A 27,849-nucleotide genomic window follows, 5' to 3' on the forward strand; every position below is an offset into this window, starting at 1 on the left:
TCACACATAATGTACAATTCAAGTATGAGCATGTTGTTTTTCAAAAGCCAGATGTCACTATAACAAGTACCACATAGCTGCTGCTGCTGCCAGGTCACTTCGGTCGTGTCCAACTCTGCGCGAATCCATAGACAGCAGCCCACCAGGCTCCCCCATCCCTCGGATTCTCCAGGCAAGAACACTGGAGTGGGTTGCCATTTCCTTCTCCAATGCATGAAATTGAAAAGTGAAAGTGAAGTCACTCAGTCATGTCCGGCTTTCAGCGACCCCATGGCATGGCCTACCAGGCTCCTCCGTCCATTGGATTTTCCAGGCAAGAGTACTGGAGTGGGGAGCACACAGCTAGCTAGGCCTTAAATTAAGAATCAGCAAAATACAGCCTAAACAGCAATTTCAACCCACATCCACTTTGTAAATAAAATTTTATTGATATATAGACATTTCATTTTTCTATTGTCTACAGGTGCTTTCACACAGCAAGAGCAGAATTAAATAGCTGCAAATGAGACAATCTGACCCAAAAAAGCTAAAATATTTTAGCCCTGACCCTTTACAGTAAATATTTATTAGCCCTGCCTGTGTTAGGTGCATGAATCAAGATAAATTGCACAATATGAACATTATGAAACAGTATGAAAAGGCAAAATGATAGGATACTGAAACATGAACTCCCAAGGTCAATAGGTGCCCAATATAATACTGGACATCAGTGGAGAAATAACTCTAGAAAGACTGCAGAGATGGAGCCAAAGCAAAAACAACACACAATTGTGGACTGGTGATGGAAGTAAAGTCCAATGCTATAAAGAGCAATAGTGCATAGGAACCTGGAATGTTAGGTCCATTGATTAATGCAAATTGGCAGTGCTCAAACAGGAAATGGCAAAAGTGAACGTTAACATTTTAGGAATCAGAGAGCTAAAATGGACTGGAATGGGTGAATTTAACTCAGATGACCATTGTATCTTCTACTATGGGCAAGAAACCCTTAGAAGAAATGGAGTAGCCCTCATAGTCAACAAAAGAATTCATGCAAATGACAGAATGATGTCTGTTCATTTCCAAGGCAAACCTTTCAGTGTTACAGTACTCCAAGTCTATGCCCCAACCAATAACGCTGAAGAAGCTGATGTTGAATGGCTCTATGGAGATCTACAGACCTTCTAGAACTAACACGCCCAAAATATGTCCTTTTCATTACAGGGGACTGGAATGCAAACACAGGAATACAAGAAACACCTGGAGTAACAGGTAAATTGGGCCTTGGAGTACAGAATGAAGCAGGGCAAATGCTAACAGAGCTTTGCTAAGGGAACCCACTGGTCATAGCAAACACCCTCTTCCAACAACGCAAGAGAAGACTCTACACATGGACATCACCAGATGATCAACACTGAAATCAGATTGATTATATTCTTTGCAGCCAAAGATGGAAAGGTTCTATACAGTCAGCAAAAACAAGACCAGGAGCTGACTGTGGCTCAGATCATGAACACCTTATCGCCAAATTCCACCTTAAATCAAAGAGTATAGGGAAAACCACTAGACCATTCAGGTATGACCTAAATCAAATCCCTTAGGACTGTGCAGTTCAGTCCAGTTCATTGCTCAGGCATGTCCAACTCTTTGTGACCGCCTGAACTGCAGCACACCAGGCTTCCCTATCTGTCACCAACTCTTGGAGTAAACTCAAACTCATGTCCACTAGATCAGTGATGGCGTACAACCATCTCCTCTGTCATCCCCTTCTCCTCTCGCTTTCAATCTTCCCAAGCATCAGGGTCTTTTCCAATGAGTCAGTTCTTCACATCAGGTGGCCACAGCATTGGAGTTTCAGACTCAGCATCAGTCCTCCCAATGAATATTCAGGACTGATTTCCTTGGGGGTGGACTGGTTGGATTGCGTTGCAGTCTAAGGGACTCTCAAGACTTCTCCAACACCACAGTTCAAAATCATCAATTCTCTGGCACTAAGCCTTCTTCATAGTCCAACTCTCACATCCATACAGGACTACTGTAAAAACCATAGCTTTGACTAGATGGACCTTTGTTAGCAAAGTAATGTCTCTGCTTTTTAATGTACTGTCTAGGTTGGACATAGCTTTTCTTCCATAGTACAAGCGTCTTTTAATTTTATAGCTACAGTCACCATCTGCAGTGATTTTGGAGCCCCCCAAAATAAAGTTTGTCACTAATTCCCCATCTATTTGCCATGAAGTGATGGGTCCAGATTCCATGATCTTAGTTTTCTGAAATTTGGGTTTTAACCCAACCTTCTCATTCTCCTCTTTCACTTTCATCAAGAGGCTCTTTAGTTCTTCACTTTCTGCCATAAGAGTGGAGTCATCTGCATATCTGAGGTTATTGATGTTTTCCTGGTAATCTTGATTCCAGCCTGTGCTTCATCCAGCCCAGGTTTTCTCATGATGTACTCTTCATAGAAGTTAAATAAGCAGGGTGACAATATACAAACATGACATACTTATTTCCCTATTTGGAACCAGTCTGCTGTTCCATATCCAGTTCTAACTGTTGCCTCCTGACCTGCATACAGATTTCTCAGGAGGCAGGTAAGGTCGTCTGGTATTCTTATATCTTTAAGAATTTTCTACAGTTTATTGTGACCCACACAGTCAAAGGGTTTGGCATAGTCAATAATGCAGAAATAGATGTTTTTTCTGGAACTCTCTTGCTTTTTCCATGATCCAGCACCATGTTGGCAATTTGATCTCTGGTACCTCTGCCTTTTATAAAACCAGCTTGAACATCTGGATGTTCACGGTTCACATATTGTTGAAGCCTGGCTTGAAGAATTTTGAGCATTACTTCACTAGTGTAGTGCAATTGTGTGGTAGTTTGAGCATTCTTTGGCATTGTCTTTCTTTGGGATTGGAATGAAAACTGACTTTTTCCAGTCCTGTGGCCACTGCTGAGTTTTCCAAATGTGCTGGTGTATTGAGTGCAGCACTTTCACAGCATCATCTTTCAGGATTTGAAATAGCTCAACTGGAATTCCATCACCTCCACTAGCTTTGTTTGTAGTGATGCTTCCTAAGGCCTACTTGACTTCACAATCCAGGATGTCTGGCTCTAGGTGAGTGATCACACCGTCATGGTTATCTGGGTCATGAAGATCATTTTGTACAGTTCTTCTCTGTATTCTTGCCACCTCTTCTTAATATCTTCTGCTTCTGTTAGGTCCATACTATTTCTGTCCTTTATTGTGCCCATCTTTCCATGAAATGTTCCCTTGGTATCTCTGATTTTCTTGAAGAAATCTCTAGTCTTTTCCAGTCTATTGTTTTCCTCCATTTCATTGCATTGATCACTGAGGAAGGCTCTCTGATCTCTCCTTGCTGTTCTTTGGAATTCTGCATTCAAATGGGTATAACTTTCTGTTTCTCATTTTTCTTTCACTTCTCTTTTCTCAGCTATTTGCAAGGCCTCCTCAAACAACCATGTTGCCTTTTTGCATTTCTTTTCCTTGGGTATGGTCTTGATCCCTGCCTCCTGTATGATGTCACGAATCTCCATCCATAATTCTTCAAACATTTTGTCTATCAGACTTAATTCCTTTGAATCTATTTTTTGCTTCCACAGTATAATCATAAAGGATTAGATCTGATGTGAGAATTGGACTATAAAGAAAGCTGAGCACCAAAGAATTGATGCTTTTGAACTGTGGTGTTGGAGAAGACTCTTGAGAGTCCCTTGGACTGCAAGGAGATCCAACCAGTCCATTCTAAAGGAGATCAGCCCTGAATATTTTTTGGAAGGACTGATGCTAAAGCTGAAATTCCAATACTTTGGCCACCTGATGTGAAGAACTGACTCAGTGGAAAAGACCCTGATGGTGGGAAAGATTGAAGGCAAGAGGAGAATGGGATGACTGAGTATGAGATGGTTGGATGGCATCACTGATTCGATGGACACGAGTTTGAGAAAGGTCCAGAAGTTGGTGATGGACAGGGAAGCCTGGCATGCTGCATTCCATGGTTTCACAAAGAGTTGGACAAGACTGAATGCCTGATGAATGACTGAGCTGAGCTGAAACCAAGTTAAGCAGAGTGATTTGGTTGAAAGGAAAATGGTGATTTTCTCTTATAAATTTAGTGTTTTGATAGGTAGTAAGAGCCCCACTTTTCTCTAGTGAAATCACACTAGAGGCATAGCTTTCATGCATATTTTAACAGGAAGATAGCAGAAGGTGTCCAAATACAAGATAACAGAATAATAAAAGGTTCAAAATAATTTTTCCAAGTGTAGCTAAAAAAGCTTGAGTTTTTTTTTTCCTAAACAGTAGTGGGGGGGAATTGTTAAGTAGGAAAATTTTGGCAAATAAATTGCATCAAATTTGGTGAAGTCTATCACCAAATGATAGCTTGGTAGTTAAATGATTTGTTGCAATCTTATATAACTTAAATTGTAAAGCCAGAGATTATGAATTTTTATAGTAAGGTATATTTTGACTTGAACCAGCAAGAATGTTCGAATACTTAGAACTATCTGAAAATGGAAAAGGTTGGTTCTGCAAAAAGTAAGTTTCTTCCCAGAGAAAACCCATGCAGATAGTCTACCTGGCAGGTTATAATCAGGAGAATTACAAACATGATAATGATAACATAGCCATATCTGTAGTTGAGTTTTTAGAGGTTCAGATTAAAATAAATATTAATATGTACTATACTGCAAAAACCTTCTAGAAATTGAGAAGAAACTTGGCCTTGGGCTATGCATAGATAAAATTATTCCTAGTTAAATTGTAAACTCCTAGTTAAAATTTTGGAGCTATTATTTTTTTTAAATAACCAAAATAGTGATATTCCCTTTTTTGTTAATGTAATTTTAAAGTAGCCTTTTACCCCTCATTACTTAAAATTTTATTTCAGATTTTTTTTTTCAACTTTTAATTTCAACTTGCCATCTCAAATTTGGCTCATCAGATAGATAATCTGCTCATTTGGTACATACAGTAAATGTAAATAAGGCACTTTTAATGAATAGTATGTGTGATGGACAGGGAAGCCTGGAATGCTGTAGTCCATGAGGTTGCAAAGATTTGGACACGACTGAGTGACTGAACTCAATTGAACTGAACTGAGGGAAATGACCACTATATTGACATATATGTATAAAATAACCTTAATAACTATAAAACATAGCCTTAATAACTGGATAAATAACTTGATTTTTTTGTCTTTGCTGTGACAGTGCAAACAGCACTCATGCTATTGCTCAGCTTTGTCATGGGCACAAACACAATTAGTTTAAAAAAATCTCTTATACAGATGTTATTGATAGGGCCCATGTAAAAACTGAGTGAAAATAGAACACAAAAGCTAAAACACTCTGTAATAAATTCAAATACAATAGAAAATGATAAAACTTTGCTTTTAAAGTCAGTTTGAGAAAAGGAAAAATATTACATTAAGTAAAGTAATATTTACATCTAGAAACAACTCAGCATTTGGTACAATCATCATCCTAACATAAGTGAAGTTGCTCAGTCGTGTCTGACTCTTTGCGACCCCATGGACTGTAGCCTATCAGGCTCTTCTGTCCATGGGATTTTCCAGGCAAGTGTGCTGGAGTGGATTGCCATTTCCTTCTCCAGGGGATCTTCCCGAACCAGGAATCGAACCCAGGTCTCCCGCACTGCAGGCAGACGCTTTACCGTCTGAGCCACCAGGGAAGCGGTGACTTATCATCCTAACATAAGTATATTAAATACCAAAAGTGGCAACAATTGACTGTGCTTCAGCTTTTTTTTGCCCCCCTAAAGATAAAAGAATGCATTGAATTTACTCTAAAGCTGAGTTTCTAGGAGTTTTTGAGTATCATTAGGAATAGCATTATGCCAAAGATAACAAGAAGGCTTATCTGAAATGATTTGTTGATCAGAAGGGTTTCCTAGTGGCTTCTCCCAATGCAAGAGACACAGGAGACACAGAGTTCGATCTGTGGATCAGGAAGGTCCCTTGAAGTAGGAAATGGCAAGCCACTCCACTATATTCTTCCCTGGAAAATTCTATGGACAGAGGAGCCTGGCAGGCTACAGTCCATGGCATCACAAAGTGTCAGACACAACTGAGTGACTAAGCATGCACACACACAGTTGGTTGATCAGAAAGCCCATTGAGGGAACTCCCCCAAGGTGTGTGTGATAAATGGTCCATTTGTTTTCCTTTTATTAGTTTAGAAGAGGAAATACTTTTCTTGCCTATATCTCCAAGGATGGCACTAAGCCCCACAAAGTAAATACAGGAGAACATCAGAAAAACTTCATGAATCTGTCATTATGTTAAAACACACTGTTTTTGAAAATTTGTAATTTATGGGCTAGATGTTTCTTGATAGGTATATTTTTTCAGTTCAGAGATTTTAAAAAAACTGCCATGTACCTTTTTTATTTTCATTTTACTTAAGTCTTTTGGTTTTGTAAAAATGAGCAGTCTCTATTTCTTTCCTGAAAATTTGTCTCCAGTGCTGACATGAGCACAAAGACCTTATGTGCTATCTTAGGAAATATTTTGTGTCTTAAGAATAAAAATTTTCATTAGAGTTAGTCAATGTATCACAGATATTATACTTCCTGGCAAGAGGAACACAGAAGCACAGATACTGTTGGGCTATTGTTCTCAATGGAAAAATAAAGGTTTTCAAAATGTTAGTCATTGCCATAGTGGATGTTTAAGTCATTTTTACAGTTTGTTTTGATGGATTCTGAGAATCTGTATTATATTATTTATTCCTACGGCTTTTTGTTAAAATCATATTCATAATTTTAACTATCATTCATTGACTACTATGTACCAATGTTATGAACCAGAAAGTAATTTATATTTAACCCTCATAACAATCCTGCAACGTAGAAATTATTATCCCACATTGTAGAAGAAAAACAGACTCAGAAAGGATATATATTGCCTACATCACAAAATTAGTAACTGGTGCAGTCAAAATGCAAACATGATCTCCCTGGTTGCAAACAAGATCTCCCTGGTTACTAACAAAGTCAGAGATTTTTTCTTCTATAACATGCCGAGGTTATAAACCTTTTTGGTTTGGGATAAAATGCACTATGTGCAAATATGTTATGTTAGTTCAGTCCAACTCTTTTGGATCTTATGACTGTAGCCTGTCAAGTTCCTCTGTCCTAGGGATTCTCAGGCAAGAATACTGGAGTGGGTTGCCATGCCTTACTCCAGGGCATCTTTTCAACCCAGGGATTGAACCCTCATCATTTATGTCTCCTTCATTCACAAGTGGGTTGTTTACCACTAGTGCCACCTGGGAAGACCAAAATGCACTAAATTTCACATTAATAAGTATACCTATACTGAGGAAACCAGAATCGAAAAAGACACATGTACCCCAATGTTCATCGCAGCACTGTTTATAATAGCCAGGACATGGAAGCAACCTAGATGTCTATCAGCAGATGAATGGATAAGAAAGCTGTGGTACATATATACAATGGAGTATTAATAAGCCATTAAAAGGAATACATTTGAATCAGTTCTAATGAGGTGGATGAAACTGGACCCAATTATACAGAGTGAAGTAAGCCAGAAAGAAAAACACCAATACAATACACTAATGCATATATATGGAATTTAGAAAGATGGTAATGATAACCCTATATGTGAGACAGCAAAAGAGACACAGATATATAGAACAGTCTTTTGGACTCTGTGGGAGAGGGAGAGGGTGGGATGATTTGGGAAAATGGCATTGAAACATGTATAGTATCATATAAGAAATTAATCGCCAGTCCAGGTTCAACGCAGGATACAGGATGCTTGGGGCTAGTGCGCTGGGATGACCCAGAGGGATGGTATGAGGAGGGAGGTGGGAGGGGGGTTCAGGACTGGGAACACGTGTACACCCATGGCGGATGCATGCTGATATATGGCAAAACCACTACAATATTGTAAAGAAAAAAAAATAAATAAAAAGTTATTTACAAAAAAAAGTATACCTATAAAGTGGACATGACTATTAATGTGATCATAATTATAAGTGAGTCTGCCTTGAAGACTGTGAAAGTAAGACAGACCAGTGACCCATGAGAGACAGAATCACATGTACAAAAGGGACATGTGCCATCTACCTGGGCTCAGCAGGGGACTTTCAAATGGGTTCTGTGTAACAATCCCTGTGTTACACACATTTGTATTTCTTAAGGTGTTCCTTGATAACTTTTGATCAGCTTCTCATGTTAAAGAGTTTTTTTTATGAAACCTAAGCCTAGAAACAATGTCATTTTAAAGCAAAATTGTGAGTTTCCAGTTAACAAAAGTAGCTAATATTTTAACTAAATGCTCTAGAATTAAACCAAATGCCAACCACTGCATTTCACAAATATTAATTAATACAAAGTACAAAATAATACATATAAAATTCTATGTAATAGATATGATCATTATTCCTATTTTTAATCAAAATCAAGGCACAAAAAGTTAAATATCTTACCAAAGGTAACATTACTTGTAGGGGAGTCAGAATTCATACCATAGCTTTGTTGATCTAGAGTCAATATTTAACCACTATTTTTATTTTATTATTATTATTATTATTTTTGGCCATGCTACACAGCTCATGAGATCTCAGATCCCTGACAAAGAATTGAACCCAGCCCCCAGCAGTGAAAGTGTTCAATCCTAACCACTGGACAATCAGGGATTTCCCTAAACCAGCATTTTAGACTGCTATATATTTATGGCATGTTCAGTGCTCTTCCAGTCCTTCTGTTGCTTAGTGATGTCACTATGCACCTTACTTTTCAACACTCCTCCTCTTAGATACTTTTCCATATTTCAGAACTAATACTGTTTCCTCTTCTCTTCCCATCACAGAAAAGGTGATGTCAGCACAGAAGCTGAGATAAATGGATCCATACTAACACAATTACATGCTCAACTTTTAAAATATTCTGGACTTACATAGATAAGTGAAGGGGTTTAATTTCTTCTTTTAAATAAGCAATGGTGAATTTTAATTTTATTGTTGCCCTGTCACTATATCATGCTCAGCTCTTTGCAACCCCATGAACTGCAACATTCCAGGTTTCCCTGTCCTTTACTACATCCCAGTGTTTGCTTAGATTCATATGCATTGGGTTGATGATGCCATCTAACCATCTCATCCTCTGCTTCACCTTTTGCCTTCAGTCTTTCATAGAATCAGGGTATTTTCCAATGAGTCAGCTCTTCACAGCAGGTGGCAAAAGTATTGGAACTTCAGCTTCAGCATCTGTCCTTCCAAGGAATATTCAGGGTTGGTTTCTTTTAGGATTTACTGTTTTAATCTCCTTGCTATCGCAGGGATTCTCAAGAGTCTTCTCCAGCACCACAGTTTGAAAGCATCAATTCTTTGGCACTCTGCCTCCTTCATGATCCAATTCTCACATCTGTACATGATTACTGGAAAAATCATATATTTGATTATAAAGACTTATGTCAGCAAAGTGATGTCTCTACTTTTTGATATGCTAGGTTTGTCATACCTTTTATTCCAAGGAACGAGCATATTTTAATTTTAGGGATTTTGGAGTGCAAGAAAATAAAGTCTGTCACTGTTTCCACTTTTGCCCCATCTATTTGCCATGAAGTGATGAGATGGGATGCCATGATCTTAGTCTTCTTAATCTTGAGTATTAAGCCAGCTTTTTCACTCTCCTCTTCCACCTTTATAAAGTGGCCCTTTAGTTCCCTCTTTGCTTTCTGCCATTAGGATGGTATCTGCATATCTGAGGTTATTGATATTTCTCCCGGCAATTTTGATTCCACCTTGGGTTTCTTCCAGCCCAGCATTTCTCATGATGTACTCTGCATATAAGTTAAATAAGCAGGATGACAACATACAGCATTGACGTACTCCTTTTCTTATTTGGAACCAGTCTGTTGTTCCATGTCCAGTTCTAACTGTTGCTTCCTGACCTGCATACACGTTTCTCAAGAGGCAAGTCAGGTGCTCTGGTATTGCTCTCTCTCTCAGAATTTTCCACAGTTTATTGTGATCCATACAGTCAAAGGCTTTGGTATAGTCAATAAAGCAGAAATAGATGTTTTTCTGGAAAGCTCTTGCTTTTTCCATGATCCAGCAGATGTTGGCAATTTGATCTCTGGTTCCTCTGCCTTTTTTAAAACCAGCTTGAACATCAGGAAGTTCACGGTTCACGTATTGCTGACGTTTGGCTTGGAGAATTTTGAGCATTACTTTACTAGCATGTGAGATGAGTGCAACTGTGTGGTACTTTGAGAATTCTTTGGCATTTCCTTCCTTTGGGATTGGAATGAAAACTGACCTTTTCCAGTCCTGTGGCCACTGCTGAGTTTTCCAAATTTGCTGGCATAGTGAGTGCAGCACTTTCACAGCATCGTCTTTCAGGATTTGAAATAGCTCCACTGGAATTCCATCACCTCCACTAGCTTTGTTCATAGTGATTCTTTCTAAGGCCCACTTGACTTCACATTCCAGGATGTCTGGCTCTAGGTGAGTGATCACACCATCGTGATTATCTGGGTCATGAAGATCTTTTTTGTACAGTTCTTCTGTGTATTCTTGCCACCTCTTCTTAATATCTTCTGCTTCTGTTAGGTCCAGACCATTTTCTGTCCTTTATCGAGCCCATCTTTGCAAGAAATGTTTCCTTGGTATCTCTAATTTTCTTGAAGAGATCTCTAGTCTTTCCCATTCTGTTCTTTTCCTCTATTTCTTTGCAATGATTGCTGAAGAAGGCTTTCTTTTCTCTTCTTGCTCTTCTTTGAAACTCTGCATTCAGATGCTTATATCTTTCCTTTTCTCCTTGGCTTTTCGCTTCTCTTCTTTTCACAGCTATTTGTAAGGCCTTCCCAGACAGCCATTTTGCTTTTTTGCATTCTTTTCCATAGGGATGGTCTTGATCTCTGTCTCCTGTACAATGTCACGAACCTCATTCCATAGTTCATCAGACACTCTATCTATCAGATCTAGGCCCTTAAATCTATTTCTCACTTCCACTGTATAATCACAAGGGATTTGATTTAGGTCATACCTGAATGGTTCAGCAGTTTTTCCTGTTTTCTTCAATTTCAGTCTGAATTTGGTAATAAGGAGTTCATGCTCTGAGCCACAGTCAGCTCCTGGTCTTGTTTTTGTTGACTGTATAGAGCTTCTTCATCTTTTGCTGCAGAGAATAAAATAAATCTGATTTTGGTGTTGACCATCTGGTGATGTCCATGTGTAGTCTTCCCTTGTGTTGTTGGAAGAGGGTGTTTGCCATGACCAGTGCATTTTCTTGGCAAAACTCTATTAGCCTTGCCCTGCTTCATTCCATATTCCAAGGCCAAATTTGCCTGTTACTCTAGGTGTTTCTTGACTTCCTACTTTTGCATTCCAGTCCCTTATAATGAAAAGGACATCTTTTGGGTCTAAAAGGTCTTGTAGGTCTTCATAGAACCATTCAACTTCAGCTTCTTCAGTGTTACTGGTTGGGGCATAGACTTGGCTTACTGTGATATTGAATGGTTTGCCTTGGAGACGGACAGAGATCATTCTGTCGTTTTTGAGACTACATCCATGTACTGCATTTCGGACTCTTCTGTTGACCATGATGGCTACTCCATTTCTTCTAAGGAATTCTTGCCCTCAGTAGTAGATATAATGGTCATCTGAGTTAAATTCACCCATGCCAGTCCATTTTAGTTCACTGATTCCTAGAATGTCAACGTTCACTTTTGCCATCTCTTGTTTGACCACTTCCAATTTGCCTTGATTCACGGATCTGACATTCCAGGTTCCTATGCAATATTGCTCTTTACAGCATCGGACCTTGCTTCTATCACCAGTCACATCCACAGCTGGGTATTGTTTTTCCTTTGCTCCAACCCTTCATTCTTTCTGGAGTTATTTCTCCACTGACCTCCAGTAGCATATTGGGCACCTACTGACTTGGGGAGTGCCTCTTTCAGTATCCTATCATTTTGCCTTTTCATACTGTTCATGGGGTTCTCACGGCAAGACTACTGAAGTGCTTTGCCATTCCCTTCTCCAGTGGATCACAACTACCGTGCACCTTAAATACTATTTAAGTGCACATCTCCTTATATTCAGGTAATTTGTAAGGAATCTATATAAACACATCCAGAGTACCTGTTTAAGATGTGCTGTAGGTCTTCATAGAACCATTCAACTTCAGCTTCCTCACCATCAGTGGTTGGGGCATAAACTTGGATTACTGTGATATGGAATGGTTTGCCTTGAAAACAAACAGATCATTCTGTCATTTTTGAGTCTGTACCCAAGTACTGCATGTTGGGCTCTTTTGTTAACTATAGTGGCAACTTCATTTCTTTTAAGGGATTCTTGCCCACAGTAGTAGATATAATGGTCATCTGAATTAAATTTACCCATTACAGTCCATTTTAGTTCACTGATTCTTAAAATTTTCATGTTCACTCTTGCTATTTTCTGTTTGACCACATTCAATTTACTTTGCTTCATGGAGCTAACATTCTAGGTCCTATGCAGTACTGTTCTTTATAGCATGGGTTTTTGTTCACCACCAGACACATCCACAACTGGGCATCATTTCCACTTTGGTTCAACTGCCTCATTCATTATGGAGCTATTAGCAATTGCCTTTTGCTCTTCCCTAGAAGCATATCGGACACATTCTGACCTGGGGGGCTCACCTCCCAGTGTCATAACTTTTGGCGTTTTCATACTGTTCATGGGATTCTCGAGGCAAGAATATTGGAGAGGGTTGCCAGTACATCCTCCAGTGAACTACATTTTGTCAGAACTCTTCGCTATGACCACTCTGTCTTGAGTGGCCCTTCAGGGCATGGTTCATAGCTTCATTGAGTTATGCAAGCCACCTTGCCACAACAAGGCTAGGATCCATGACACAGATCACAAGCTATGCTTCAAGCTAGGCTTTAGCAGTACGTGAACCAAGAACTTCCAGGGGTACAAAATGGGTTTAGAAAAAGCAGAAGAACAAGAGATCAAATTGCCAACATTTAATGAATCTTGGAGAAAGCAAAGGATTTCCAGAAAAAAAAAAATACTTATTCTTCATTGACTACATTAAAGCCTTTGACTGTGTGGGTTACAACAAACTGTGGAGAATTCTTGAAGAAATGGGAGTAGCAGACCACATTAACTGTCTCCTTAGAAATCTGTATCATGTCAAGAAGCAACAGTTAGAACTAGACACGGAGCAACTGACTGGTTCAAAATTGGGAAAGGAGTATGTCAAGGCTGTATCTTGTCACCCTGCTTATTTAACTTATGTGCAGAGTACATTATACAAAATGTTGGGCTGGATGCATCACTATCTGGAATTCAGATTACAGGAGAAATAACAAAAACCTCAGATATGCAGATGATACCACTCTAATGGCAGAAAATAAAGAGGAACTAAAGAGCTTCTTGATAAAGGTGAAAGAGGAGAGTAAAAAAGCTGGCTTGAATCTCAACATTCAAAAAACTAAAGATCATGGCATCATGTCCCATCACTTCATGGCAAACAGATGAGGAAAAAAGTGAAAGCAGTGACAGATTTTATTTTCTTTGGCTCCAAAATCATTCCAGATGGTGACTGCAGCCACGAAATTCAGATGCTTGCTCCTTGAGAGGGAAGCTGTGGCAAATATATATGGTGTATTAAAAAGCAGCAATATCACTCTGCAACAGAGATCCATATAGCCAAAGCTATGGTTTTTCCAGTAGTCATATATGGATGTGAGAGTTAGACCATAAAGAAGGCTGAGGGCTGAAGAATTGATGCTTTCAAACTGTGGTTCTGGAGAAGACTGTTAAGAATCCCTTGGACAACAAGGAGATCAAATCAGTCAATCATAAAGGAAATCAGTCCTGAGTATTCATTGGAAGGACTGATGCTGAAGTTGAAACTCCAATACTTTGGCCACCTGATGCAAATGCTGACACATTGGAAAAGACCCTGTTGCTGGAAAGACTGAAGTCAGGAAAAGCGGGCAGCAGAGCATAAGATGGTTAGATAGCATCACCAACTCAATGAACATGAATTTGAGCAAACTCCAGGAGACAGTGGAGGACAGAGGGGCCTGGCATGTCCATGGGATCACAAAGAGTTGGACAAGACTTAATGACTGAACAACAAGAATAAATTTAACAGATTTTCCAAGGCTATAAAACAAAATGCTGTTAATATTTTATCAATGGAAATAGTCATAGATTGTTTTTTTCGCAAGGACTTCTGTTTCTTGGAGATTATTGCTGCATGAGAGATTCTGCTTTTATGAAGCAAATGTGTAGATTTCTTAACTAGCTCTGTTATGTGTTTTGCAAAAGAAAAACTTGTTTCTGCACTAAAATAAAATAACAAAACTCTAATTAAAGCTTCAAAATTGGCATTTGAATCAGAGACAACTTTTTCTTGTCTCCTAAATGTTTTGTTTTTGCTATTATTTAAGAATTCATTCTTTGACCAGGGGACTTAAGACCTTCCAACAACAAATGCAAAAGCAAATGGGTTGAGTCCACATGGAGAATAAGACCTCAGTGAGATATTGAAGTTTTGCAATTTGTGGATTTCCAATTTGGCTAGCCACAGATAGACCCTAATTTGCTTACTCTTTCCGTCATTCATTCATTTTTAATATCTTAGTCTTTGGGTAATTAAGTGATTGGTTCTCAGGTCTATTGCTATTTAAATATACTAACTATTGACCCTTGAGCTTTAGGATGATACTTTCTACTTCTTTGCTCAATTACCAAGGTAGCAGTAGAGATTTGTTTTTCTCCTAAAGATAATTACTAAAATCTGGAGATCCTGAGTCAGTTTCTTTACTACTTTAGTAGCACATTCAGATATACTAGCCAAGGCCTGTTGGATTAAACTGTTAGATTTATTGTCTAGTTAACATTCCTTTAGAATCAGACAATTAAAAAGGATTGAAACTTTAAAATTATTTCAAAAGACGAATAGTTACAGGTTGGAAATAAACTACAAAAAGTAGGAAACTTGAGTAACTGGATCTCCTAGAAAACATTTACATCAGATGGTAAAATATCTAATCTTGTTGTTACAAATGAATTTCAAAGATACAGAGCAGCTTTGTAAAATTTTACTATAATAATCAGCAGCAACCAAACTTTGTGGTGGACACAAAATTCTCTACTACCATTTACACTTCCTTAAATTAACCCCATTTCTACTTAAAAATAATCCATCTGTGGTAAGACACAGTTTAATATATGAAAACACATTAATCTAGAAACCACAAGAGATATTTCCTATGGAAAATCTCATAATACTTTCTTGTGAATTACAATCTTTATGGTTTTCCGTTCATAATATTACCAAATTGTAATAATTTCCTTTTTTCAATCCTAGAGTATAAGATTCTAGTTGGTGCTGGAACCCATGCATTTTCTAACTTTGTGTTTGCAGTCTTCAACAGTGACTCTGGATGCATACATACAAGATCAATGCTGTCAGGTATCTAGAATCAAAAACCAACCCCTCTGCTCACTGGCCATCTAAATACAGATCCATTACTCAAAACCTCTGAGGCTAGATGATTCAACTGTAAAGTGGATACAGACTTACCACATCAACTATGTGAAAGGATTAGCTGATATAAGCTGAGAATACTTTCTGACTCATAATAAATTATTATTGAAGAAATACTTATTAGTATGCAATTTTAAAACAATAATACAAACGCATGTCCTCAGTTCAGTTCAGTTGCTCAGTTGTGTCCAACTCTTTGCGACTCCATGAATTGCAGCCCCATGAATTGATGGCTTCCCTATCCATCACCAACTCCAAGTTCATTCAAACTCAAATCCATCCAGTCAGTGATGCCATCCAGCCATCTCATCCTCTGTCGTCCCCTTCTCCTCCTGCTCCCAATCCCTCCCAGGATCAGGATCTTTTCAAATGACTCAGCTCTTTGCATCAGGTGGCCAAAATATTGGAGTTTCAGCTTCAACATCATTCCTTTCAAAGAATACCCAGGACTGATCTCCTTTAAAATGGACTAGTTGGATCTCCTTGCAGTCCAAGGGACTCTCAAGAGTCTTCTCCAACACCACAGTTCAAAAGCATCAATTCTTCGGTGCTCAGCCTTCTTCACAGTTCAACTCTCACATCCATACATGACTACTGGAAAAACCATAGCCTTGACTAGACGGACAAAGTAATGTCTCTTCTTTTGAATATGCTATCTAGGTTGGTCATAACTTTCCTCTCAAGGAGTAAGCATCTTTTAATTTCATGGCTGCAATCACCATGTACAGTGGCTTTGGAGCCCCCCAAAATAAAGTCTGACACTGTTTCCACTGTTTCCCTATCTATTTCCCATGAAGTGATGGCACCAGATGCCATGATCTATAATTTTCTAAATGTTGAGCTTTAAGCCAACTTTTTCACTCTCCTCTTTCACTTTCATCAAGAGGCTTTTTAGTTCCTCTTCACTTTCTGCCATAAGGTTGGTGTCATCTGCATATCTGAGGTTATTGATATTTCTCCCGGCAATCTTGATTTCAGCTTGTGCTTCTTCCAGCTCAGCATTTCTGATGATGTACTCTGCATATAAGTTAAATACGCAGGGTGACAATATACAGCCTTGATGTACTCCTTTTCCTATTTGGAACCAGTCTGTTGTTCCAAGTCCACTTCTAATTGTTGCTTCCTGACCTGCATATAGGCTGCTCAAGAGGCAGGTCAGGTGGTCTGGTATTCCCATCTCTTTCAGAATTTTCCAGTTTATTGTGACCCACGCAGTCAAAGGCTTTGACATAGTCAATAAAGCAGAAATAAATTTTTTTTTTTTCCTGAAGCTCTCTTTCTTTTTTGATGATACAGTGGATGTTGGCAATTTGATCTCTGGTTCCTCTGCCTTTTTTAAAACCAGCTTGAACATCTGGAAGTTCACGGTTCACGTATTGCTGAAGCCTGGCTTGGAGAAGTTTGAGCATTACTTGACTAGCATGTGAGATGAGTGCAATTGTACGATAGTTTGAGCATTCTTTGGCATTGCCTTTCTTTGGGATTGGAATGAAAACTGACCTTTTCCAGTCCTGTGGCCACTGCTGAGTTTTCCAAATTTGCTGACATATTGAGTGCAGCACTTTCACAGCATCATCTTTCAGGATTTGAAATAGCTCCACTGGAATTCCATCACCTCCACTAGCTTTGTTGGTAGTGATGCTTTCTAAGGCCCACTTGCCTTCACATTCCAGGATGTCTGGCTCTAGCTGAGTGATCCCACCATCGTGATGATCCAGGTCGTGAAGCTCTTTTTTGTACAGTTCTTCCATGTATTCTTGCCACCTTTTCTTAATATCTTCTGCTTCTGTTAGGTCCATACCATTTCTATCCTTTGTTGAGCCCATCTTTGCATGAAATGTTCCCTTGGTATCTCTAATTTTCTTGAAGAGATCTCTAGTCTTTCCCATTCCATTATTTTCCTCTATTTCTTTGCACTGATCGCTGAAGAAGGCTTTCTTTTCTCTTCTTGCTATTCTCTGGAACTCTGCATTCAGATGCTTATATCTTTTCTTTTCTCCTTTGCTTTTTGCTTCTCTTCTTTTCACAGCTAACAAATAGCTGTTAAGGCTTAGATATGGCAAATTATATCCTCTAACCCCCTGAAGGCACACACACATGCACATGCACACGCGCGCGCACACACACACACACACACACACACACACACGTTGATAAATGGTCATACCAGTAGAATACAGATCCTTGATGCACTGGGATCATACCAATGGAAGATTGGTTGGGGTTACCTCTAATTTGTTAATATGTATGACATTCAATTCATGGGAATCCCAGGCTACACCTTCGTATCCATCCCTGTAGATGTGAAGGCCATAAATTAGTGCCACAAATCCACTGAATTCCATACCAATCACTCTCTCTAAGGGTAACAATAGACATAGTTCATAAAGCACCCAGTCTTGTCTCATAATTAGCAGGTTGATCATTTTTTAGCATGATGTAACCCTTCCCAACATAAAGGAGCTTTTAAATTTAAATGCCCATAGCCTGGTGTTACCCATGTAGATCCACCCCATAATTGTGGGATTTTCCCTTTTAATAGATGAGAGGTTAATTTGTTTTTTTAACTGAGACTTAGCTCATCACTCCGAGTGAGTTTGAATGACCCTAAGAGAAAACTTAAATCTATGGCCAGCATCAGAGCAGATATTATTAATTGGCCAGGTGAGAGGATCCCATCTAGTAATATCATGAAGATAGAACAGGACTGAACACTCTTCTAAAATAAATTTCCTAGGGGGTATCCAATGAGAGCCCTAGAGAACAGAAATCCACCAAGGTCACCCAAAAGTACTAAATACAAGTAATTGGCCACAACTAAACAATTGGATTTAGTTTTAAACTAGCATAAATTGTGTCCATGATAGAAAACATTTGATTGATAGGCATAGGTCCAAGGAATCAAGAACATAAATGATCATACAAGTCAAATCAGCATCTTGGGCAAGATGTCCACTTCCAATGTCATCTTCTTCGCATCCTGGTGTAGTTTCCTGTGTTTGAGCACTGTTTTAAGGTGAGTTTGAGGTCAGTAGCCCTCTCTATAGACCAGTCCAGCTTAGGGGACTTTGGAAATGTGAGTTAATCCAAGAGTCAATTTACCTTCAGTTTCACTGGGCATGAGCTAGTTAAGAGTACCTGATAGAAAGGTCCTTCCACCCAGCTTGGAGACAGTTCGTTAAATTATGTCTTCTTCCTGTCTTGGTTGTGTGTGAGGCATCTGATCTTCAACCAAAGACAGATTACTGATATAAGTTTCAGAAACAACCCTACAGTGTCCTTTAATAATTAAATTAAATTTTACCATAATATACCCTAACAGCACGGAGAAGGCAATGGCAACCTGCTCCAGTAATCTTGCCTGGAAAATCCCATGGATGGAGGAGCCTGGTAGGCTGAAGTCCATGGGGTCGCAAAGAGTCGGACATGACTGAAGGACTTCAATTTCACTTTTCACTTTCATACATTGGAGAAGGAAATGGCAACCCACTCCATTATTCTTGCCTGGAGAATATCAGGGATGGGGGAGCCTGGTGAGCTGCCATCTATGGGGTCACACAGAGTCGGACACGACTGAAGCGACTTAGCAGCAGCAGCAGCAACTCTAACAGCAAAGAACTATTCAGGAAATGAGTGTTAGTAGATACTGACCTCCATTAACAAACAGGGATTTAACATTCTTTGAAACATATCTTTCTCCTTAAAATCACTGTCATTTTTACCAAATATAATCAAATTAAGATCTGTTTGTAATTTAGTTCTGGTCTCAATAAACTTGGCCTAGTGATTTATATAACCATAATTAATCATAGACATTTTAGCTTTGCTGAGACTTTTATAGTCTTCAGACTGAACTTTTAAAATAAAAACTTTCAGGGCTAGGAAAGTCATGCCAAAGGCTTATCACAGATTTTGCTAACATATCTAAAAAAAATTCCTCCCTTCTCATTTCATTTCAGTTCACACAGTCGGTCGTGTCAAACTCTGTGACACTATGAACTGCAGCACAATAGGCCTCCCTGTCCATCACCAACTCCCAGAGTTTACTCAAACTCATGTCCACTGAGTCAGTGATGCCATCTAACCATCTCATCCTCTGTCGTCCCCTTCTCCTTCTGCCTTTAATCTTTCCGAGCATCAGGATCTTTTCAAGTGAGTCAGTTCTTTGCATCAGGTGGCCAAAGTAATGGAGTTTCAGCTTCAGCATCAATCCTTCCAATGAATATTCAGGACTGATTTCCTTTAGGATGGACTACTTGGATCTCCTTGCAGTCCAAGGGACTCTCAAGAGTCTTCTCCAGCACCACAGTTCAAAAGTATCAATTCTTCAGTGTTCAGCTTATAGTCCAACTCTCACATCCATACATAACTACTGAAAAAACAAGAGTTTCACTAGACAGACCCTTGTTGGCAAAGTAACATCTCTGCTTTTTAATATGCTGTCTAGATTGATCGTAACTTTTCTTCCAAGGAGTGTGCATTTTTAAATTTCATGGCTGCAGTCATTTTTGTGCCCCCCAAAATAAAGTCTGTCACTGTTTCTGTTTCCCCATCTATTTGCCATGAAATGATGGGACTAGATGTCCATCAAGAAGCTTCCATAAGCTTCTTATCCTTCTCCACCAGAGGGCAGACAGAATGAAAACCAGAATCACAGAAAACTAACCAATCTGATCACATGGACCACAGCCTTGTCTAACTCAGTGAAACTATGAGCCATGTTCTGTAGGGTCACTGAAGACAGACGGATTATGGTGGAGAGTTCTGACAAAATGTGATCCACAAAATGTGGAGAAGGGAATGGCAAACCACTTCAGTATTCTTGTCTTGAGAACTCCATGAACAGTATGAAAAGGCAAAAAGATAGGACACAGAAAGATGAACTCCCCAGGATGGTAGGTGCTCAATATACTATTGAAGATCACTGGAGAAATAACTCCAGAAAGACTGAAGAGATGGAGCCAAAGCAAAAACAAAACCCAGTTACGGATATGACTGGTGATGGCAGTAAAGTCTGATGCTGTAAAGAGAAATACTGCATAGGAACCTGGAATGTTAGGTCCATCAATCACAGCAAATTGGAAGTGGTCAAACAGGAGATGGCAAGAGTGGAGGTTGACATTTTAGGAATCAGAACTAAAGTGGACTGGAATGGGTGAATTTAACTCAGATGATGATTACATCTACTACTGTGGGCAAGAATCCTTTAGAAGAAATGGAGTAGCCATCATAGTCAACAAAAGAGTCCGTGTAGTACTTGCATGCAATCTCAAAAAAGGCAGAATGGTCTTTGTTCGTTTCCAAGGCAAACCATTCAATATCACAGTAATCCAAGTCTATGCCAAGTCTAAGCAGAAGAAGCTGAAGTTCAATGGTTCTATGGAGACCTACAAGACGTTCTAGAACTAACACCCAAAAAGATGTCCTTTTCATTTTAGGGGATTGGAATGCAAAAGTAGGAAGTCCAGAAACACCTGGAGTAACAGGCATATTGGGCCTTGTAGTACAGAATGAAGCAGGGTAAACGCTAATAGAGTTTTGCTAAGGGTGTTTGGTCATAGCAAACACCCTCTTCCAACAAGACAAGAGAAGACTCTACACATGGACATCACCAGATGGTCAAAACCAATTTCAGATTGATTATATTCCTTGTAGGTAAAAATGGAGAAGCTCTGTACAGTCAGCAAAAACAAGACAGGGAGCTGACTGTGACTCAGATCATGAACTCCCTATTGCCAAATTCAGACTTAAATTGAAGAAAGTAGGGAAAACCACTAGACCATTCTGGTATGACCTTAATCAAATCCCTTACGATTATACAGTGGAAGTAAGAAATAGATTCAAGGGATTAGATCTGATAGACAGAATGCCTGAAGAAATATGGACAAAGGTTTGTGATACTGTACAGGAGATAGGGATAAAGACTATCACCAAGAAAAAGAAATGCAAAAAAGCAACACGGCTGTCTGAGGAGGCCTTATAAATAGCTGTGAAAAGAGGAGAAGCAAAAAGCAAAGCAGAAAATGAAAGATATTCCCATTTGCAGAGTTCCAAGGAATAGCAAGGAGAGATAAGAAAGCCTTCCTCAATGATCAGTGCAAAGAAATAGAGGAAAACAATAGAATGGGAAAGATTAGAGATCTCTTCAAAAAAATAAGAGATTCCAAGGCAATATTTCATGCAAAGATGGGCTCAGTAAAGGAGAGAAATGGTACGGACCTAACAGAAGCAGAAGATATTAACAAGAGGTGGCAAGAATACACAGAAGAACTGTACAAAAAAGATCATCACGATGAAGATAATCTCGATGGTGTGATCACTCACCTAGAGCCAGACATCCTGGAATGGGAAGTCAAGTGGGCCTTAGGAAGCATCACTATGAACAAAGCTAGTGGAGGTGATGGAATTCCAGTGGAGCTATTTCAAATCCTAAAAGATGACGCTGTGAAAGTGCTGCACTCAATATGCCAGCAAATTTGGAAAACTCAGCAGTGGCCATAGGATTGGAAGAGGTCAGTTTTCATTCCAATCCCAAAGAAAGGCAATTGCAAAGAATGCTCAAACTACTGCACAAATGCACTCATCTCACATGCTGGTAAAATAATGCTCAAAATTCTTAAAGTCAGGCTTCAACAGTGCATGCTCTCTGAACTTCCAGATGTTCAAACTGGATTTAGAAATGGCAGAGGAACCAGAGATCAAATTGTCAACATCTTTTAGATAATCAAAAAAGCAAGAGAGTTCCAGAAAAACATTTTACCCAAACATATCAATTTTAGGAACTCCATACAGTTTCTAGGGTATCTATATTAGTAACATTTACCATACAATATAACCCGAGACTTATTACTCACTTGACAATACTCCCCATGTTTTTCTGTAAACAACCTGAATGTAATTAGTGTAATATCTCTCTTTGTGATCTTTCAGGGGCCCTCTGAAGCATCCCAAAGTTAGCTAGAAATCTTCTTCATTAGAATGATTTAGGAAGCTTTGTCAACAAATATAAAAACTGTTTAGAATACTCAGTCAGATAGGATCATAGGTCATTGTGAAACAATAGCTATTCAGTTAGCCAAAGTAACAATAAATGATTTCAGAACAGCTCATTTAAGAGAAATTTAAATCTATTATCAAAGGCATTCAATATTTGAAGAAAAGGTGTTCTCTTAGAGAGAAAATCTAAATTCAAGTTTTTGCAGCAGCTTACTTTACTTAAAAGGTAAACTTGATTAACTCTATTTTAAACTTAGCCCCAATCAAATACAAAACTGTTTCCTCATGGTTCACTTTTCAAAAACCTTGTCACTTTCTGTACCCATTACTGTTTTTTCCATCCTAAAAAGCCACCTGTAATTCAGGCTTACTTCCTTTTCACTTCACAAAATGCAATTCCATTCCTCATACATGAAAACACACTTCCTACTTCCCTTAAGCAACCAATAAATAACTTTTATATTAGAATTTTATAGATTAGTGAGCATAAATACCAGTTATAATTTCTAAAACCTTTTTTTTTCCTTAGGAAGAACATTTTAGGATGGCACCAAACATCATTTATTTTTAATTGGAGATCTCTTTATGTTCTCCATAAGAGGAAATTTGTGTTTAATAGTAAATGTTTCAAAATCTTATTTTATTTGGAAATGGCATAGCTATCCAATAGACTTCCAACACTTAGTTTAGTACAACCCTTAGAAGTTCAGATTACACCAATCTGGAGAGACTATTTTAGACACATATTCCTAAAGAGCATAATTATTTTTAATAGAGTCTCTCTAAAGACTCATCTCATTTACATTTTTAGAAGTTTCTTCACTTGAGGTAATTTCCTTGCTGACAAACTTGTACCAGATATGGTAATTTTTAACTAATATTAAACCTGGGTACAATGAAAATATTCTGCTTAATGTTAATTACTCTTAGACATGTCTACATTATTTAAATCAACAAACAAACATTAATATCAGGTATTCAAAGCTGAACATTTCCAAGTTCACATGAACCTGAAATTTATTTACATCAATTTCTCTTGTATTTAGAATCATTTGATTTGTAAGGGCTTACTTTTTATAAAAGCCAATTAGATTACAGCTCATTTACAAACTGATCTTAGCAATCAGCAATATTATCAAAAAAACAAAGACACACACTCAAACATCAGTTCAGTTCAGTTCAGTTGCTCAGTCATGTCTGACTCTTTGTGACCCCATGAATCGCAGCACACCAGGCCTCCCTGTCCATCACCAACTCCCGGAGTTCACTCAGACTCACGTCCATCGAGTCAGTGATGCCATCCAGCCTTCTCATCCTCTGTGGTCCTCTTCTCCTCCTGCCCCCAATCCCTCCCAGCATCAGAGTCTTTTCCAATGAGTCAACTCTTCGCATGAGGTGGCCAAAGTCCTGGAGCTTCAGCTTCAGCAGCATTACTTCCAAAGAAATCCTAGGGCTGATCTCCTTCAGAATGGACTGGTTGGATCTACTTGCAGTCCAAGGGACTCTCAAGAGTCTTCTCCAACACCACAGTTCAAAAGCATCAATTCTTCAGTACTCAGCTTTCTTCACAGTCCAACTCTCACATCCATACCTGACTACTGGAAAAACCATAGCCTTGACTAGACGGACCTTAGTTGGCAAAGTAATATCTCTGCTTTTGAATATGCTATCTAGGATGGTCATAACTTTTCTTCCAAGGAGTAAGCGTCTTTTAATTTCATGGCTGCAATCACCATCTGCAGTGATTTTGGAGCCCAAAAAATTAAAGTCTGACATACATATATCAAATAGAAGAGATTCTATAGATTTGCTTTCCAAACTTAGTTATGAATAAAAAATGGTTGGAATAAGATTTTAAAAGGCTTTGTTCCCCCTTTTGGTTTCAGGAATTAGAGATGGTCTAGATAAGTGGTCTAGAGAGCTCTGGTCTAAAGGTATAAGAGGAGTTATTTCCTCTGGATAAGAATTCTTAAACAGATTTTTTTTTTTTTTTCAAGCTTCCTCTGGAGTCTAAAGAATATTGTGACCACACTGTCAAAAATCATATTTTTTGTGTGTAACCATAGTTTTATAGCCAAATTTTAGAGCAGATAGCGCTCAACTTGACCCTGATAACAAGGGCAGATTGGTCCCAGCAGAGATTGTCCCTCTGGGGAAATAGGGGTCTTAGTGTGATCAGTTCCAGTCTGTTGATTACAGGAGGAAGTCCTGGATGAAAGGGAACTTCAGTCCATTTTATTATCCTATGTCGATAAATTATAACATTTTTAGGCCATTTTTCTTGTCATTGGATCATAGCTATAGATTCACCAGTCCAAAAAAAAGTTTTCCCCCACCCAAGGGGTTCCCAGGTGAAATGTGTAACCTTACAGTGAGCAATTCCCATATTAGCTCCAGCAGTTTGTGCCAGATGTCTGTGCACTCAAACCAATCCAACAAAACCAAACCAAACTAGAACTTCATCAGCCAGGAGTCACACTCCAAATGAAACAAAAGATGCTCAAAAATCAAAAGCTAAGTGGCAAAAGTGCCCCAAAAAGATGTTAAAGAGATGCCCAATAATCAAAAACTAAACGGCATAAATGCCAAACATGACTTCCCAGTTCGACTAGACCTGCAACCTGGCAAAGTCAGTGCTAACAGCCGTTTTTTAGTTTTGATATAGTTTCAAGTAATTTCTTGTTGATTTTCTGTCTAGAAGTTACTTTATTATTTCCTGTTTTAGAAATTTCTAGACACCAGTCAAAGCATGGCCGGCCTTTTCTAATTGTGTATGCAAAAATATCAGTTTTAGAATATGAAAAGAACCCCAATTTGGCCATTTTAGGTTGAGATCTCTTTTAGTATAATTTCTCCAATTAACTAGGTACGTGCATGTATGAGCGCCATACTTACTGTACACGAATCTGGCTAGAGTGTTAGTCAGAGACTGGCTTTCTGACACCCCTTGTGTTTCTGTTTTAGAGAGATTCTGTTTCCCATTTTAAGCTGAATTCATCAGGGATAAATATCACGAATGAACTTATATAGTGGGCCCATGTGCTGCTTGTGAGCTTAACTCTTCCAGGAGTCACCCCAGAGTCATTTCAGCTCCTCTTGTGTCTTGGGTTCTGCCTCTGGCAATCTAAGACCACGGTGGCTGCTCAGGTCGCTGAATTGCCAGTTCTTATGTGTGACCCCCAAACAGGCAAGTATTTTAATTAATGAGTGAGTTTCCCTATGGGACCACTGCACAGTATAAGGAAGTAGACCTCCACCACTCCCATGAATTTCTCAGTCACCTGAGAAAATCAAAACCAGCCGAGAGGAGTCTTCTCCCTTTTCTTCAGAGCAAAGCTCTCATTTATTTTCCTCACTTTTATCCTGACCAATTCTATAATGGCAATCAAATTGAGGAAAACTGTCAGATCAGCCTTTTACTTAACCACTCAGCCAAGACCACTCAGTCCCCTACAACGGAGCGACCTCTGCATCTTTCAGCCGAGCCCAGGGCCCAGGGTTTTCCTTGATTTTTTTCCCAATTGAGCCCTCCTACCCAGTACCTTTCCACTGGGTGGGCAATTCTTCTGGCATCTTTCAGCCAGCCCCTCACCCTGTATCTTTTTGACTGGGTGGGAAGTTCTCCATATCTTTCATTCAAGCCCTACTCATTGTCTAGATCACGAGTGGGTATGCCCCAAATGTTTAACCTGAGACCCACCCCCACCCCCCACCCCCCAACCAGTATCCTTCGTACTGGGAGGGGGTTAGGTAACCTGCTCCACCACCAAATAAAACTCAGAATCTCAACCAATATGGGAGATTTGAAAACTAGGAGAGAGTTACCCAAATCTGTCTGCACACCCTGAGGAGGCAGATGGGCGCAAAGGGCCACTGCTGGTACCAGAGCTCCAGTTCCTCATGGAGTCCAGTCGAAGGAAGGAAGTCCACTCTGGGTCCCTTTGTGTTCACCGTAACTGTCAACTAAAAAAAGATGTACAACTTGAGAGTGGTGAGTTAACGTTTATTTGAGGCAAAATGAGGACTGCAGCCTGGGAGGCAGCATCTCAGATAGCTCTGAGAGACTGCTCTAAAACGGCAGTGGGGGAAAAGTCAAAATATAAGGCTATGGTGAAGGGGGAGATCAGTGCCATAAAGCATTCATTTTACAAAAGGTTTTGTTAGTCATGAGGATCTCTTGTCACCATAAAGGGATTTAGTGCTTCTCTAGATATGAGGAGATGCAAGGATTGAGATCATAAAATCTGTTCCTAAAAACATCCAACTATCTAAAGACCTGTCCCACCAGATTCCCTGGAGCACAAAGTGTCTCACTCCACCCTGAACTTCCTCAGGGGTTGTTGAAGGTCAACAGCTATAGCAGCATGAGGTTCAATCTCTGTAGAGGCAGATGGTAAATGCCTTTGTTGTTGAGTCACTGGCAATGCTCTTGGTAAGTGCCAATTTGTAGTTGACACTTCAAAAGCACTAAGAGCAAAAAAGACATTGAGAAATTCTCTACAATCCTAATGTACATCTTATTGGGATGACTACAATAATTTTAACTGTAGTTAGGCTGAAGTCCATGGGCTTTCAAAGAGTTGGACATCACTGAGTGACTAGCACACACACTTAGGCTAAAGAGTTATCCTTCCTAGAAATACAAATTATTTAGGATATTGGGATACAAATTCTTAAGAAGAATAGGTTTCCACTGATCACTGTGATGATTTTCCTTTGATGATGTTCTCCCTAAACAGATTATTATTCCAAAGAGAGGAAAGAAGCAAGTTTGAAAATTTAGGAAAGTTCTATAGAGCAGGTATTTCTAATCAGGATGTTATTTGGGGAGAAAAGCTTATAACCATCCCAAACATCTAGGCATATGATAAATCATGTTGCATGTCTTTCTCTTTCCCTCCATTATTATCAAAGAGAGAACAAGTAAAAAATAGTCTTAATTGAATTAATAAGGCCTTCAAAGGATACTCTGATAGACATACCCATTAAATTAAAGGGCAGTCCTGCAAACATTTCCGGGAAACGGAAAAGGTGTAAAAAAGGGTTTTAAGAAAGATTTTTTTATATCCTTTTGGCATTCTCTTACCTAAGCAATTTTTTCCTCCAGTGCCTCAGTTTCCTGAGCTACAAGTCCTGATGTAACAATCGCAAGAAATGAACATTGCAAGGGCAAGAATTCTGACAAAGGGTGTTGTATCAGAATAAGTCATACGCTGAATAATAAATCAATTCTTGCATTTTCTTACTTTGTTATGTTAGCCAACTTTTCTACTGTTTTGGAAGAATTAAGAAGTAGAAAGATGATT

Source organism: Budorcas taxicolor, chromosome 23 (genome assembly GCF_023091745.1).
Source record: "Budorcas taxicolor isolate Tak-1 chromosome 23, Takin1.1, whole genome shotgun sequence".
Classification (NCBI taxonomy): Eukaryota; Metazoa; Chordata; class Mammalia; order Artiodactyla; family Bovidae; genus Budorcas; species Budorcas taxicolor.